The sequence below is a fragment of the Psammomys obesus genome, unplaced genomic scaffold (genome assembly GCF_907164565.1).
Source record: "Psammomys obesus unplaced genomic scaffold, mPsaObe1.curated_primary_1811, whole genome shotgun sequence".
In the NCBI taxonomy this organism is placed as follows: domain Eukaryota; kingdom Metazoa; phylum Chordata; class Mammalia; order Rodentia; family Muridae; genus Psammomys; species Psammomys obesus.
Window position 1 is genome coordinate 2,873,533 of NW_026587215.1, and position 17,805 is coordinate 2,891,337.

A 17,805-nucleotide genomic window follows, 5' to 3' on the forward strand; every position below is an offset into this window, starting at 1 on the left:
TACATACTGGGAACTTCAGTCTACCTGAGAGTCATGCATGGGCTGTGATACTGTTTTTAAATGTGTATCTACCGTAAAGCATTGAATTCTTCCTGGAAGGAAGCTACACAGTGAAGAGCGAATGCTGGGCTTTGGAGGAAGAGTAAAAGGATTCTGTTTTACTGTTTAGTGTGGAAGTGGGTAGAGGCAGAACAGTGTTACAAGTAGATGAACCTTGTGTGGCACATAGTAAAATATGACAGAAGGTGATAAGCAAGTTTGAGTGTACTAAATCAGTTCAGTCTCCTGAGCACAAGATTCTCAACTCTACTTTTTACCTCACTAATCTACTCCAAGGGACATGGATACTAACTTCCCACTCCCTGACTGTGGCTTCACATAGCAGAGAAACCTAGCAAACCTAGCAACCCCCCTTCAGCTAGAGGGTCAGTTTCATTTTCAGTGGTGTCATGTTTCCAATATGTGCCTGAGGTAGTATGAAGTAGCACCTTCTTCCTTAAACATTTTGTCCTGTGCTACTCGGAAAAATACAAGAATGATCCCATTGTGAGGGTGTTCTACAAGATACCTGACTGCAGTTAGGAAACAGCCAGGAGGAGCCTAAGGAGACACAGTGGCCACATGCAGTGCGCTCTCCGAGGCGGGGCCCAGGGATGTGTGTGTGTGTGTGTGTGTGTGTGTGTGTGTGTGTGTAAATGCTAATGAGACCTCAGTGGAGTATGCACTTTAGTAAACGATAATGTGTCGTTATGGTTCTTTAATTGGGACAAATGGACAGGGTTAGTACCAGGGTGACAATGAGTGTAGACTGGTTCAGGGTAAATACAGAAATGCCCTGTCTTTGCAATTTTTTTTGTAACTCTTAATTTGTTATTTTTAAAAAATGAAGTTTCTTTACATATTTTAAAACTCCAGTACAACAGTCCTGTGCTGTCTTTAATGGCTTGGTGGTTGGCTGAGCACAGTAAAGCGCTTCTCCTGCTCCAGTATTGTACTGGCTGCCTCTGTAATCAACTGGAGCCCAGTTGTTCAGAAATGTCGAGAACAACTCAACGCATGGCTGGCAGCCAGTGTCAGCTGCCAGCTGAGAGCTCAGTTTGAGGCTGTTGACTAAGCATTGAGGTGCATCTCCATGTGACCTTTCTACTGGCCGTAGGGTGGCTGGGATCCACCATGGTACATTCCAAGAATGCAGAAGCCACAGATATCTTGAGGCTCAACCTCAGAAGTCCACCCTGTTCTGTCAAATTGAAGAACAACTCTAGATCTAAAGGGCAAGGGCAACATTACTTTCTCTCAGTGAGAAGACTGGCAAGATGCTCAAGGCTGCCTTTAATCCACTGAGCAGCGATTAGAGTGCTAGATGCCAGATTGAAGAAGAGGGACAAGAGACTGGATTATTTCAGACTACAGGGTTTCCAGAATAAGTGGTAGATTATGAGAAGGAAAATGAAATCCTCATTTTACTTTACAGTTTGCTTTGACTAGTCTTGATGGAGGAGATAGACTAAAATAATTGTATTTTCAAAAATACAAAGAAAGAGAATTTCCAAAGAAAGAGAATCTGAGTCCTACATGGTAGCATATAAGCATAATCCCAGCACTCAGGCTGAGACAGGGGAATTGTAAATTCGGGGTTAACCTGGGGAACATAGGATGACTGTTTGAGAAAAACAGGGAGTAAGGAAGAATAAGTGACTCAGTCTGGGCTGCATGTCAGTTTCCTTTGGGTCTTGAGCTTTCGATGTAGATCCTAATGTGAGGCATGAGGGGAAGGCTACCACCTTTCTGGGGTGTGTCTGTGTGTGTGTGCGCGTGTGCATGTGTCTGTGTGTCTGTGTGTCTGTGGAGGTCAGAGGACAACTTGCCAGAATCATCTCGTTCCTTCAACCATGTAGGTTCCAGGGATGGAACTCAAGTCATCAGGCTAGGTGACAAATGCCTTTACTAGACGAACCATCTCACCAGCCCTATATTTCTTTTTTTCTCTTTTCTTTTCTCCTCCTCTTCCCTTCCTTCCCATTCACTCACTCACTCAGTCACTCACTCAGTCACTCATTTATTTGGATTTTCAAGGTAGAGTTTCTCTGTGTAGCCCTGGATGGTCTGGAACTCATTCTGTAGATCAGGCTGGCCTCACAGAAATTCACTTGCCTTTGCCTCCTAAGTGCTGGGATTAAAAGTATGTGTCACCACAACATGGCTATTTATTTCACTGTGTAGATCAGGCTGGCCTTGAACACCTGCCTCTGCTTCCTGCTAGGATTAAAGGTCTGTGTTACCATGTGTAGTTCCTCCTTTATGTTTTTTTTAATAAAGAGCAAATTATGATGATCATTTTCAACTCCATGACTATTTTTTTTTTCTAAATAATATTTTTGTCCATCTCTCACACTGGGGATTGGAAGCATGGGCCTCGTGCATTACAGACAAGCACTCTATCACTGCAAGATGTGCCCAGACCTCTTCATACTTTGTTTTCAAACACTCACAGTTAGCCAGTCAGGCCTTGAATTTGCAATTCTCCTGCCTCAGTGATTCTCCTCCTTCAGATTCCCAAGTGCATGGTCATAGGCCAATGCCACCAGGCCCGATCTCCATTTCTTATTTAAGTTTAGTGCAAGTTAGGTTGATATGCTAAATGAGTTGGTGTTAGCTTAGTGGTTGTAAAAAGTATATTTGTAGTTTAGAATGTTGATTTCTTTGAGTGAAGTCTAAAGTGAATATAGTAAAAATCACCATAGCACTGAGTAGTTATGTCTGTGATAGTATTCTCTGTAGTTTTTTTTTGTTTAAACAATTATAATAAAACCATGAAAATAAAACTAAAAGTTACAGCTATAGATTTAAGTAGCTTTCTCACTATTTGCTACAAGTTACTAAAAGCGTTTAGCCTCGTGTGGTGGCATAGACCAGTGTTTGAGAGCAAAGGCAGGTGAATCTCTGAATTCAGGACCAGCCTGATCTGCATAGAGAGAGAGTTCCAGATCAGCCAGGCTACATAGTGAGACTGACTCTCAAAAAGAAAAAGAGGGGAGCAGGAGCTGGAGAGGGAGAGGAAGGAAGGGAGGGAGGAAAACCAGATGTGTTGCCACATGTTTGTAACCTCAGCATTTGAGAGTAGAGCAGGAGTGCCTTTTGTTCACCAGTTAGTCTCGTCTATATAGTGATCTCTGGCCAACCTGGCCAACCAGGGGTGCATGAGACCCTGTCACAAAAGAAAAAGAAATAAATATAATAAATACCGACTGGATGAAGCCTACGTATAATCTGTGATGTTCTTAATCATTATTGATGTCAACAGGTACATTTAGTCTTTTTCTACAGGGAGTACAGTGATCTATAGCTTTGCTTATCATTAATGACAGCTATGCAAGATGATTTGGACAGGAATACATGTTAGCATTTATCTTTTAAAAAGTTCAGACACCTTCAGAAAAATGTCTTGCTTTGTATAAGCTTGGATATCTCTGCCTTAGACGGAGTCTGCGTTAGCAAATTATAACAAGGCTTCATGGGTCTTGAAATCAGGAGATAATGATGTGTCTAAGGAATTGGGAAACGTAGAGAAACATGTTCAGGAGGAGTGGGATGGAAGCAGTTGAGATAAAAGTGGAGAGGAGGATGTGTTGGATGGTAAGAAGTAACAGAAGATGAATTTGTTGTAACTGTTGTTATTGTTGTTAATACCATAGTTTGGGTTGTTTGTCTCCTTTCTGTGATTCTGGGATTGAACCCAGGCCTTCTGTGTCAAGTGGCTGCCACTGAGCTGTAGTCCTGTTCTGTCTTCTTTAACTCAAAATGTGTGGGGTTTGATTTTGAAATATTGGGGTGCCTTCTAGAAGGCATTTAGGGCTTCAGTAGAGATAGAGACAGGGATAGAAACAGAGCACAGAGGGAGGGAAGGAGGGCAGGAACATGTGGTGTTTTGGGCATTCTTTCTTTTTCTTTTTTTTTTTTTTCCAAGACAGGGTTTCTCTGTGTAGCCTTGGCTGTCCTGGTCACTTTGTAGACCAAGCTGGCCTTGAACTTCCAGAAATTCACCTGCCTCTGCCTTCCAAGTGCTGGGATTATAGGCATGCACCTCTGCGTGGCTTGTTTTGGGCATTCTTGGCCTGCAGGAACAGATGGAGCCAGGCCCCAAGTGTAGACCTATGGGGACTATTTTAGACTGTGGCAGAAGCAAGAATTATCTTGGGTGTCTTTCTTTACTTTTCAAGCAGCTTTATTGAAGTCTTAGTTTATAAGCCATTAAGTTCATCCATTTGTTGGTGCTGTAGTTAGTGGTAAAGCACGTATTTAGCGTGTGTAAAGAAAGCCCTGAGTTCAGTTTTCATTCAATGCCAATGCACAGACACATGTACAAACTTCTCCCAATTTAAATTAGGTTAGTTATCTTTACTATGTTCACAGAATTAAACAGCTACTTTCTCGTTTCATTTCTCTTGCTGTGATAAAACATTCTGGCTTACAATTCCAATTCACTATCCATTGTTGAAGGAATTCAGGCAGAAAGTAGGCCTGCTTGCTATTCTATATAGCATTGCTTCCAACCAAAGAACTTACTTCAAAGCCAAAGAAGCAGGGCAGGAGCTGTGGAGGATGCTGTTTGCTGTCTGGCAGGCAGGTTTATGCCCAGCTAGCTTTCTTTCAGGACCTCCTGCCTAGTAAATGATGCTCCTACAGTGGACATCAGTTAACGATCAAGACAGTCACCGACAGACAAACTCAGAGACAAATCTGATACAAGCATTTCCCCAATTAAGAATCTCTTTCCAGGTGATTATAGGTTGTGTGAAGTTGACAGTTAAATTAACCAGGACATTAAATAACAAATTCTAAAAAGAAAAAAAGCACAGTGAAAAAAAATAACCAAGACAAATAATTACTACACTTTCAAAATATTTTCATTACTCTCAAAAGAAATTCTGGTTCCATTAGCCATCACTCCCCATTCATTTCCTCTGGCCTCAGGCAATCATTAATCAGCTTTCTACCTACATGTTGTTGTGTGTTCTGGATATTTTATATACATAAGGTCTTATTTTTTTTTTTTTCTGTGTGAAACTTCTTTAATTTGGTATAATGTTTTTAGTAGTCTTACATATTATGGCATATTATTAGTATTTATTCCTTGAATAGTTTACACACACAACATCTTTATATAGTAATCCGATGATAGACATTTGGATTACTCCCACTTCTTTACTATTATGAATAATGTTGCAGTGAACATTTGTATACAAGTTTTTATTTAAAAACATATTTTCTTTTAATTATATATCTAGAAGTAGAATTATTAGCTGTATGGCTTATTTTTAGCCTTTTTAGGAACTGACAAACTGTCTTCTAAATTGGTTATACAATTTCATATTCTGCCATAAATGTGTGTTTGTAATTTTTATTTGTACTTTCCATACTTGTATGTGTGTATACTTGCCTGCCACAGGATATGTGTAGAGGTCAGAGGACAACCTCCAAGGTTAATTCCTGACTACTAACTTGTTTGAGAAATACTGTTTACTACTGAGAGTGCCAGGCTTGCTGGCCGGTACACTTCTGGGGGTTCCTTGTCTCTGCATGCTGGGATTACAGCAGCTTTATCTGGATTCCACACTCTGGTCCTTATGGTCGTGTTTCTACAGCTCCATGCATGCCTTTTATCTTTTCTTTTTTCTTTTTTTAAATGAAGGTGAATACATCCTGGAAGGTGAATTGGGATTCTGGAATCAATATTTTCGTTATAAGCACACCGTATGATTACCATGCAAGTTATAGGTAAATTGTAGCTGACGTAGGGGAGTAATCAGTGAGTTTGTTGTTGTGACTTCCTGGGAAGATGTGAGCAAACATCTGTTTACCACAGATAGGGCACCAGCAACAGGCCAAGCACGTTCCCACTCAAGTTTTGCTTAGTGAACCATTGAGTTTGTTAGGGTTGTTTACAAGAGCACGGGTGACTCACTGGCCCCTGCATCAAGCCTGGTGACAGCTCATGAAACTTGCATCCCTGGAGCTCCCTCGGCAGCTTGCATGTAAGAGTGTTTTCTACAGTAGTTTTTACTTATATGTTGGGAAAGAGCCTCTTGGATCTTGTATGTTCCAGGAGCTTCTCTCCTCTCGTTAAGAAGAAATGTCAAAGCAATCTTAAATGGCTATTTTACTGAAATTTGTGTTTGTCTAAATTTGCTTCCTGGGTTGGAACATAGCTTGGGGATAGAACATAAGCTAAGAATATAGAAGGCTTCTGGGTTTATTCCTGAATGAAAAAAAAAAAAGAAATAAAAAGGAAAGGAAATGACGTGACTGCTCCTAGGTATGATGGAAGAGAAAGTTTATTGTAAATAAAAGGGAGAGCATATGCAGAGACCGGGACATCTGGGAGTGTCCAAAGTGGATAGAACCAGACTGAGCTGGGCTATGTGGGGAGAGGGGGAGGAAGGAAGAAGAAAGAAAGGGGAATGAATGTGGTGGAGTAGCCAGGAGGCCAAAAGTACAAAATGGCAGCTTGGTCGACTTTGACATGTTGAATAGGCACCTCAGACATTTGTCCCCAGTTTCAAACCTAACAATTCCCACCACTGAGAAACACAAAAAGTAATTGTCTTAGTCACTGATCTATTGCTGAGAAGAGACATCATAACAAAGTTAACTCCTTCAAAAGAAAGCATTTAATTGGGGGCTTGCTTCCAATTTCAGAGGTTATTCTATTATCATCATTCTGGGATATGTGGTGGTACTCATGGCACTGAGGGACTAGCTGAGAGATGCACGTCCTGGTCTGTAGAGAGAGAGAGAGAGAAACAGATAGGCAGACAGAGAGAGAAGGCGGGGAGTGACAGACAGACACTGGGCCTGTTTCAAAAGCCCAGTGGCTTTCTCCAGCAAGGCCACATCTCCTAATCCTTTTAATTCTTTCAAAAGTTCCACTCCTGGGTAACTTAGCATTTAAATATATGAGTCTGTGGGGTCTGTTCTCATTCAGACCTCTATAGTAATACTTCTTTGTCTAAGAAGTTAGTCTCATTGTCCAACACACTGCTTTGATACTGACCTTGTGCCTCTGGTAGTTGTACTGTTCAATGAACTGAAGTATAAGACTTCACATTGAAAAAAATTTACCAAAAGACTAAGTGATTCAATAAGAGAAAAGAAAGCAAAATGTAGTGGTTTGTATCTATAATGCCAGAACTCAAGAAGCTGAGACAGGAGGGTAGTGAGTGTGAAGTCAGCCTGAGCTACGTAGTAAAACCACTTCTCAACAACAACAAAAGCAGGAGAGGGAAGAGTGCTAGAGCAACTAGGTAACCATACATAAATGCATGGACCTTCAATTATATACCATATGTAAAACCTAATTTGAGGTGGTCCATAGCTCTGAATATGAGGGCCAAAAGTATAAAGCCTTTGGAAGACACATAGAAATGTCTTCATGGCTCTGTGAAGGTTATAGAAGTTTCTTAGTAGGATGTAAAAAGCAGCAGGACAGTTGTTAAATTGAATTTTATTAATTTTTCAATTTTCATGGTGGTATATGTCACCAATTCCAGCATTTGGGAGATAGACGTAGAACTTTGAGACTTTCTGTTTAAACTTAGATTTCATGTCAAGACCCCAAAAAAGACTGGAATGGGTGAATCAGGTCACTAAACCTCTTTACCTCTCTAATGTGGTGCATTCTCTAAATCTCCTTTCTCTGCTTTTCACCATTATTACCTGTTTGATGGGCAGAGCCTTGCCTGTTAGAGCTGTCAAGGCCCGAGCTCTGGAAGTTGTACCTAACCCCTCCAGTAACAATAGAACCTGTGAGAAAATCAGGTTTGGAAATGAGACTGGACGCAGTCTCTCACTTGAGATTTGAGATACTGTATGACATCCTTATCACTGAACATGCCCTCCAGGTAAAGATACATGGCTGAAAGGATGATTCAGGATACAGGACAGCTATCTTATTTGTGCCAGGCTTCCAGTGTAGAAGACATTGAGTGTCTGACTCAGGAATTTGCATTGTTGATGCAGAGCCAGATAGCAAAACACATGAACAAATAAGAGGTCCTTCTGGGCACTGCTGTGTGTTACTAAGAGAGTGACTGCATATGGAAGATGCTTCAGCTTCAGGGAAACTCTGCTCAAAGAGATGGCCCCCGAGCAGATGTCTCAATGATGGAAAGAAAGCTTCCATGGAACAATACTGGAAAAAAGCATTCTGAGTCCAAGTAATAAATCCACAGGCCCCGATATTGGGTGAGGGAGACAAAATAAAATAAAATGGAAATCTATATGAATACAGGAAAAAAAAAAAGAATCTCAAAAGGGTAGTGGTGGCTAGTCTGCTAAATGCAGTAGAGCTCAGGGAATAATAGGAGTAATGAAAATTTATTATGGCTCCTGCAAGATGGCTCAGTGGGTAAAGGCGCTTCCACCATACCTGGTAACCCACATAAAGTTAGAAACAGAGTTGTCTCTGACCTCTGCATATACACCTGTGGTGAGCACTCTAATCATTATCATTTATTTATTTGGCCCAAACAAATGTTTGTCAACCTATGTTTGTAATGACATCATTAACAAGATCCAAAAGGTAGAAAGCAATCAAAATGTTTCTTAATATTAGGGTGAATGGATAAAAATGTGGCATATACATATGGAACACGATTATCCTTAAAAAGGAAGAAAATTCCGACACATGGTACATCACAGATGAACTTGGTAACATTAGGCTAAGTGAAATAAGCAGTTACAGAAAGACAAATTCATCGTCCCACTTACCTGGAGTTGTATTCATAGAGACACACAGCAGAAAGGATAGCTGCTGCCGGAGATCAAGAGTAGGGAATAAGGACCTGTTTTTAAATAATACTGGATTTCAGATGAGAAACTTTTTTTTTCTGGTGATAGAGAGTAGTGGAGGTTACACAGCGATGTGAATATGCTTAGTGCCAATGAGCTGTACAGTTAATGGTTATGAGGGAAAGGGGGTACTATTACAGTACTCGAGTACCTGTCTGGCATGTATCAGATTCTTCAGTACCTCATTCTAAGTGTTGGGAGATAAAGTTGAGAGAATTCCTCAAAAAGAAAAATGAAAAATATTGGTGAGATGGACAGGGAGAAGTAAAAAGAAAGTCAGTGGATCAACCCCAGAACTGGACATTAAATTACAGGACTTCTAAGAGAAAGAACAGAAATTGGAGGGGAGGAAATTGTCAAGTAAGTAGAGGAAATGTCTCAGCACCTGGAGGAGCTGAGTTACTAGATTGAAGTACCTGCCCAGTACGAGCTCAGTCAGTGAAAAGAGCTGCACTCAGGGGCTTGCATTTTAAGAAAGCTAAACAGAATAGAAAATTGCAGAAGGTTTTAGAAAAACAACAGGGTACCCCTAAACAGAGTTTAGAATGACATGTGACTTCTGTGTGGCAACTGTGGGAGCACGCACACTCACTCTGCTGCTTCTGGGGGTGGGAGACTTCACAGGAAGAAAATTGACTTATACCATCCCATGAGATTCAGCTGTATGTGTTATTTACTTACTAATAACACTGTTTGAAATAAATATCAATTTAAAGAAAAGTCAGGACAGGTTGAGAGGATAGAAAGCAAAGGGAGATAAGGGTTGGGGAGGAAGTATTACTTGATATTTAAAAACATGTATGTTAGAGCTGGGGTGTAGCTAAATGGTAGAGCACTTGCCTAGCATTGTAGAAATCACTTAATCAGGCATTCAATGAGTCTTCCTTGCAAATTTAAATAATTTTTAAAAATCAGGTTACTACTAATTGAAATACTGGTTGTAGTTTACTCTTACAAATTTGAGCAGTTAATTAAAAGCAGGTATAGGAGGGCTGGAGAATTGGCTCAATGGTTAAGAGTACTGGCTGCTCCTCCAGAGGTCCTCAATTCAATTCCCAGCACCCACATTGTGGCTCACAACTATCTATAGTGGGATCTGATGCCCTCTTCTCTTTGATGCACTCTTCTGTCATGCAGGATACATGCAAATAGAGTGCTCATGTACATAAATAAATATTTTTAAAGGCTACGTTGTAATACCCGTCCCCCGCCCCAAAGAAAAAATAATTTAAAAAGAAATAACAAATTTATGGGCTGGAAAGATGGCTCAGAGGTTAAGAACACTGGCTGTTCTTCCAAAGGTCCTAAGTTCAATTCTCAGCAACCACATGGTGGCTCACAATCATCTATAATGAGATCTGGTGCCCTCTTCTGGCCTGCAGGCAGAACACTGTATAAATAATAAATAAATCTTAAAAAAGCAGGTGTGGGGCCTAGATATGGACACTTGGTAAGGATGGACACTTGGTTCCCAGCACTATGGCGGCTCACAGCTGACTCCAGAGGCTCCAACCCCCTCTTCTGGCTGCTGCAGGCACTGCATGTGGTATACTTAGATACATGTAGGCAAAACACTCATACACATAAAAAAAAAATCTTTTTAAAAAGGGGGAAAAAAGCAGCTAGAGAGATGGCTCAGCAGTTAAGAACACTGACTCCTCTTCCAGAGGATCCGAATCCCAGTACACATATTTGTTGGAGGTTGGTCTGATGTTAATTACTAGCCCTCTGTATAAACCTGCCTAAATCATTATACCTGATTGGCTAATTAAACAGCCTATACTGGGCAGAGCAGAATGGGGTAGATATGGCTAAGGTTCCCAGGCTTTGGAGGTCCCATGAGGAATCACGGGGAAAGGACAGATGGGTGGGAAGAAAGGAAGGAGGAGGATGCCAGGATGGATTAGCCTGGAGAAAATACCGTAAGGACTGAGGAAGGACTCCAATAATGTCACAAAAAGGCCCAGATGAAGAATAAGATAGTACCATGGGATTATGGATAAAAGGTAGTTCAGTTGAAGATTAAGGTGGATGGCATTGGATGAGGGCTGGAAGATGGATCGTGAGGATATTGAGACAGTGTGAGTGAAATATCTGACCAGCCCAAGGTAAGTAAGGCAATTACAAGTCTAACAGGTGTCTCTGTCTCATTATTTGTGATAGCGGTTAGATAATATATTGCCGTGATAATATTAGGCTAATAATAACATTAGATTATCCCAACACTCATTTTTATTTATTACAACACATATGTAACTCCAAGATCAGAGACCCTCACACAGACATACAGGTGCAGGCAAAACACCAATGCACATAAAATAAAAATAAATAATAAAAAACTGGCCATGGTGGCACACATCTCTAATCCTAGCATTTGGGAGGCTGGAAGATTTGAGTTGTAGGTGGTAAAAGATGGGAGAGTTTTGTTTTGTTTTTAAGTTATAGAGGATATTTGAGGCTTCCCAAAGCCAAAAATAAAAATTTAGATTAAGAGAGATTACAAAACATGTGTCAATTGAAGGGACAGACTTACTGAAACTAGGGAATGGGTGCAAAAGAAAGACTTCCTTAGATAGGAAGATCCAGAGAAAGCAGAGTAGTTAGGAGGAGGAGGTTAGGATGCAGGGAATGAAGTTGGCCTGGCAGAGCAGTAGAGGCAGGGTAGGGTGATGAGTAAAAGACACAGTTTTGTACTTATGGTCAGAAGAATAAAAGATAGGCTTTGGGTAGAATAAGTTCTCAAGACCATCTTTGATAACTGCCTAGTGGATTGACCCTTTATGTTTGGGAATTGTAAAAAGTACTGACTGTATAAGAGAGATGTAGCTGTGTAGATGGAGCTCATTCATCCCAGTGTCTACCTTTTGGGAAAAGGGCTATGGAAAGTATATTGAATGAATGAATGCCCATGCTAGGGGACTGTGTTCTGTCCACAAAGATTACATCATTTTTGTCTATCCCAAGCTCCAGGGGAACTAGAACAAAGGTTCACAGGAGTTGCTTCAGGAGGCATTCTGCAGGGTGGAGGTGTAGGAGCAGGGGGGAGACAGAGAAGAAACGGCCAGATATCAGCAGCCACTTCCTAGAAAATGAAAGTGACTGGTGAGTAGGTCCCAGAAAGGGACTGGGGCCTTCCAGAGAATGCCAGAGACTGACACGGAGGAGGGAGAAGTACACATGCCCCTGCTAAGGGACTAACCTTGTCACTTTCTACAGCAATGCTCTGCAGCTGGGCCAGATGCTGCAGGTGAGACAAGGGGGTTGGGAACACAGGAATGTCCTAAGAACAAGTCATCTGAGGAGCAAATTTGGGATATTGAGAAGGCAATAGTCTGTCTTCTTGTGTGTTAAGATCCAAAAGGGCTTTGGGAAAGAGCACCCTGAAAACAGAAGTCAGTCAGAGTTTAGGATTTTTTTTTAATTTTATTTTCAGAATGGATATTGGGGTAAAGCACTGTGAATTGGTGGCAAGGCCCAGAGTTCAGGCTGCCTGTTTCCTAGCTGAGGTAAAAGAAAGAGAGGCCATCTGTTTGAGAAAGGTCAAGAATGTGGGCTTGTGAAAATTTGACAATAAAAGATTTCTAAATATGTATCAAGCAAAAATCAATGCAAAATCAAATGTAAAAGAACCCAGGGTGATTTGGGCAGTGCTTACCACTGTGGATCAGCCAGCTTCAGAGCAGCCTTGATTCTGACGTACAACATGCATGCTTTGCATTGCAGATGCTGTCACAGCACGCAACTCCAGTGGTGGCTGACTGAAACACCTTAGAGGGAAACTGTTGTGTTAGAAATCGCAGTGTCTTGTTTTTGTGTGTGCAGGTACATGTGTGTGGGTACATATGAAGAACAAGGATTAACTCCAGCTGCTATTGTTGAGAGGACAACCACCTTTCGTTGTTGTTTTGTGCATGTGTGTGGTGCATGCATGTGTCTGTGTTCCTGTGTGGGTAGCTCGGCTCTGCCTTTTGTTCAAGCATCTGGGTACTTGTGGCTTCTTGGCTGTGCCTTCCAGCGGTTCCACTTGTTGCTGCGGCTCCACGTGTTACTTTAGTGGTAGTCCTCTGCCACTACTTCACTGTCTGTTGTTTCTTTCATTTCCAACTGAGCCTGGAAAGGCAAAGAAAAACTACTTGAGAAAAGTCATTATGCGTTGAGTATTATGTTATAACCAAGCCTGCTTGTGTATACAGCCAGAGAAGGGGTATTTGTGCCCATCATAGCAAACCTTTTGTGCAAATGAGGGTTTGGGTTTGCACTAGTTAACAGTGTCCCTTCCCCACAAGTCAGAGAATTCTCTCTAGTAGGCCATTAGGGAAAGTGCATCCTCTCTGGCTGCAGAGTGACCTCAAGTTCACTGAGGTTTCTGATAGCAAAACATCTGGTACGAACTGTTTGAAACAGTCCTCTGTGGGCCTTGTACTTTCAGGAGCCAGAGCAAGCAGCTGGATCATCATGTGTTTTCCTGAATGTGTCAGAGGACTGTTGAAAACAGCTGGTGCTAGAATAAGAATGGACATCTGGCTATTTGACTGGTAGGCCTTTTGCTCAAGGAAGGTGGGACAGCAAGGGAGAGTGCAATAGCTCAGCAATTGTGAGTCAACACACTTGCCCATATTTGCTAATGTACAGGAAAGTGAACTTTAGATGGAGAGCTTATGATAAGAACTTGAACTTACCAACAGCAGCAATAGTGATTTCAACAGTTTTTAAAGTGCTTTAACAGTGCTTTGCCCCTGCTCGGTGCCCAGGTACAGGTAGGTCCCTCTGATTTTTTGAGTCTCATTGATGAGAGATTAAGGAAGAGAGAATAAGGATCTCATGTGATTTTAGTGGTTTTTTTGTTTGTTTTTGTTAAGGGATCTTAGTAGCTTATGATAATATTTATATAGGATTAGGAGATATATTGCCTGGTGGTGGTGGTGGTGGTGGTGGCAGCAGCGGTAGCTGCAGCAGCGGCGGCAGCAGTGGCATATGCCTTTAATCCCAGCAACAGGGAGGCAGAGGCAGGTGGATCTCTGTGGGTTTGGAGCCAGCCTGGTCTGCAGAGCAACTTCCAGGTCAGCCAGGGCTACACAGAGAAACCCTGTCTTAAAAACCAAAAAAACAAAACAAAAAAGAAATGAAAAAGAATTAGGAGATAGAAAGCTAGGGAGATGGCTCAGTGGTTAAAGTGCTTGTTATACAAGAACAGGAGATTCCCAGAACACACAAGGGGGGAGGTGGCAGCCCATTTGTAATGCCAGCCTTGTAGGGTAGACGTACAAATACCCAGACAAACACAGAAAGCTGGCTAGTGAGACGAATCATCGCGGCAAGTTCTGGGTCTGATTGAGACAGATCCGGCCTCAGTTATTAAGGTGGAAGAGTGAGCGAGGGTGAGTCTTTGGGTCTTCACATGAATGTATACACAATACATGGGCATCCACACACGCAGATGCCACACACGTGTGTACACATGCACATGGAAGTGTGCAAAAATGGAAAAAGGATGGTGGAGGCTATAAGTAGGAGAACCAATTCAGTGACTAAGATACTGTTTAATTTGAGTCTGTTGGGCCAACCAGCTAGAGCATGAGGGAGGAAGCTGAAGCTCTGGGAGCCGATACTGAGGGTTTTGTGAGATTTTTCAGCTGCTGCTGCTTAGCATTATTGTGATACTACAGTGTTGATTACCAGTAACACACACCCATCCCTACTTTTCCTGATAATAAACAGTAGTCACAATTGGAGGGTTTTTTTAAACTGGAGAACACTGTTCAGGAAGACAGCTAGTTTCATGATGTATCTAGTGGGAAACCAGGTCTTTTCGAAAATGATTTAGGCCTAAAGTTCCAAGAAACAATACGTTTCACAGTTTTTCACATTTTTTTCCACCTGACATTTGTATGGTTACGTGCATAAGAAACAGAGCTCAATATTTTTGTTTTTCATTTTTTGTTTTTTATTTTATTTTGTTTGTTTGAAGTTAGGTCTTGCTATATCACCATAGCCGTCCTGAAACTCATTGTGGAGACCAGGCTGGCATTGAAGTTGCAATGCTATACCTACATTTGTACCATGGTTACATCCATGTACCACCAGACCCAGCTAGTGATTTTTAAAAGTATGAAAAGGATGTGTTTATTTTATTTTTATGTAGTGTATGGACACATGCAGGCCACAGTGTATGTGTGAAAATCAGAGTACAGCTTGCTGAAATCTGTTATCTTTTTTTCACCATGTGGGTTCCAGAGATCAAACTTATATTGTCAAGCTTGGTGGCACATACCTAACCCTGAACACCCCAAGGAACTTTTCTGTCTTCCACATAACTAGGTCCATATAAGAAATGGATATTCACCCCCCTAAATTGGAGTGATCCCATCTCTTTGGACTCATCTGTTTGTTTGTTTGTTTGTTTTAACTTTATTAAGTTTCATTTTGTGTTTTAATATTTTCCTGAATGTCTGCGTGTGCACCAGATGAGTCCCTTGGGCTTGTAGAGGCCAGAAGAGGGTTTCAGATCCCTTGAAATGTTGTAGGCCACCGTGTAGGTACTGAGAACAAACCCAGGTTCTCTGCAGAAACAGCAATGCTTTTAACCCATCACACCATTCCTTGGTTGTGTTTCATTCCTGTTATTTTTAAATTATGCCTTTTGGAGTGGTTTTCATAGGACTGATAAACGCATTAATAGAGGTACCTCTAGCTCTGTCATTTCCTTTGTGACCAGTAAACACCTGGCAGGAAAAATACCCATTTTCCTTAGAAATTTATATAAGCTTTGTATCAAGTATATATAAATGTATATAGTTAAACGAATAATTACAAAGAACGGCTCCCCCATATGTAGCTCTGGCTGCCTCACACTCAGAGACTGGCCTGACTCTGCTTCCTGAGTGTGAGGAATAAGCCAAGAACTAGAAGAAAATTATACCGTGTTCTCATTGAATCAGTTCCTGCTCCTACTCTCTCCTTGTTAAAATAATCACTACCCTAACTTTGTATTATCATTCCCTTCCTTAATAGTCAAAGCTTTATTTATGTAGATATATCTGTACAAATATACAGGCTAATTTCCATTATCTTTAAATGCTCAGGATCAGAAGTATTTCAGATTTTTGAGCTTTTAGGTTTTGAGATATTTGTATAGCATTTACAGATCATGCATCCCTAATCTAGAAATACTTTCAACACTGAAACTTCAAGTACCAATATAATAAAATTTTCCAATTGGGAATGCTGAAACTGTGTTTAAAACTGTCTGTAACAGTGCTGAAGAAATGTCTTAGAGATTAATCGCACTGGCTGCACTTCTAGAAGACTCAGGTTTGCTTTCCAATACCTACATGGCAGTTTACAACTATCTGTAACTCCATTGCCAGGGGCTCCAATGCCTTCTTCTGGTCTACAATAGGGTGCTAGGCACACACATGGCATAAATGTAGGCACAGCACCATACACATAAAATATAAGTAAATAATTGTATATAGGCTGAGGAAGGAGGATTATGAGTTTGAAGCTAGCTACTATAAAAAGAATTAGTATATACATATGTGTTTGTACATATTCATAAGTAAAGTCATATCCTATTTGTTTAGACCATCCTCCCTGTATTGATTCCTCATTCAAAATGCTCGACCAGTTACAGTTAGAAAATACTTGAGGTCGCGAGAAATAGGTGGGGGCTCTAGTTCAGTCATAGGATCCTTCCCTGCCATGCACGAGGCACTGGGTGCTACTACTCTCTGTACTAAGAGAAAAATGTTAGAAAAGGTTGTACTTACACTAAGCATGTAGAGCTGTTTTTGTTATTCCATAAACAAAATGCACTATGACAGCTATTCACATAGCATTCCTTTTGTATTAGGTGTTAAAAGAGATCTAGAGCTGGGATGGTGGTTGCATGGTACCCCAGCACTTGAGCGATCAGAGGCAGGAGGATTAGAAGTTCAAGGTCAGCCTCAGGTCCATAACAAGTTCAGTTCCATCCAAGACTACATGAGATCCTATTCCAAAGAAACAAACAATAATAACAAAAAAAAAAAAACAAAAAACACAAATATATTGGTCTAGAGAGAGAGCTCAGTGGGTAGAAACTCTTGCTGACAAGATCCACATGGTAAAAGGAGATAGCCAGCTATCATAAATTGATCTCTGATCTCTCTACATATGTATGTATGTACATGTATACATTCATGCATAAACAAATGAATAATATAATTTTAAAATAAAAAAATCTTTCTATGCTCACTGGTATATACTGTGTTATCTTAGCATAGGTTGTTTGTAAATTCTGTACCACTTTGTACTGATCCTCCTTGGATTTGGTGTCCTTGAGAATCCTGGAGCCAGTCAGTCCTCTGTAGATACCAAGAGATGAAGGTATTCTTTTATGATTTGCTTCTTTCAACAAAGGTTAGATCTTAACTTAGCTGGGTTGAGTGTGTAGTTAAAAATGTCATAACCTAATTATTCTATTGTCAGTGGATATTTATTTCTCCATTTTCTTCTTTTGAAAATGTTACTGTCTGCTGGATGTGGAGGTGCAGGCCTCTGATCCCAACACTCTGATCCCAGCACTTAGGGAGGCAGAGGCAGGTGGATCTCTGTGAGTTTGAAGCCAGCCTGGTCTACAAAGTGAGTCCAGGACATTGAAGGCTACACAGAGAAACAAAAAAAAAAAAGTTATTGTCTTCTGGGTGGTGGTGGGTGTATGACTTTAATCCTAGCACTTGGGAAGCAGAGGCATGTTGTCCTTTGTGAGTTCAAGGCCTGCCTGGTCTACACAGAAAAAACTGTCTCAGAGGGGCTGAGAGGATATAATATCAAATAGATACTTTTATATATTCATGAAAGTTCCTTTAGAGCACATACCTAGAAATGTATTTGAAGCTTATATGGTAAGTTTATATTCAAATATACCAAGTAAGGACAAACTTTCTCAAAGTCGTTGTACCAGTTTTCCCTCCC

General features: G+C 40.9%; 1 protein-coding gene across 3 annotated transcripts in view; it reads left to right on the forward strand.

The window, feature by feature from the left end:
- Tnrc6b (trinucleotide repeat containing adaptor 6B) overlaps nucleotides 1-17,805 on the forward strand; it is a 221,872-nt gene that overhangs the window by 56,777 nt on the left and 147,290 nt on the right. The gene's annotated exons all lie outside the window — the stretch shown is intronic.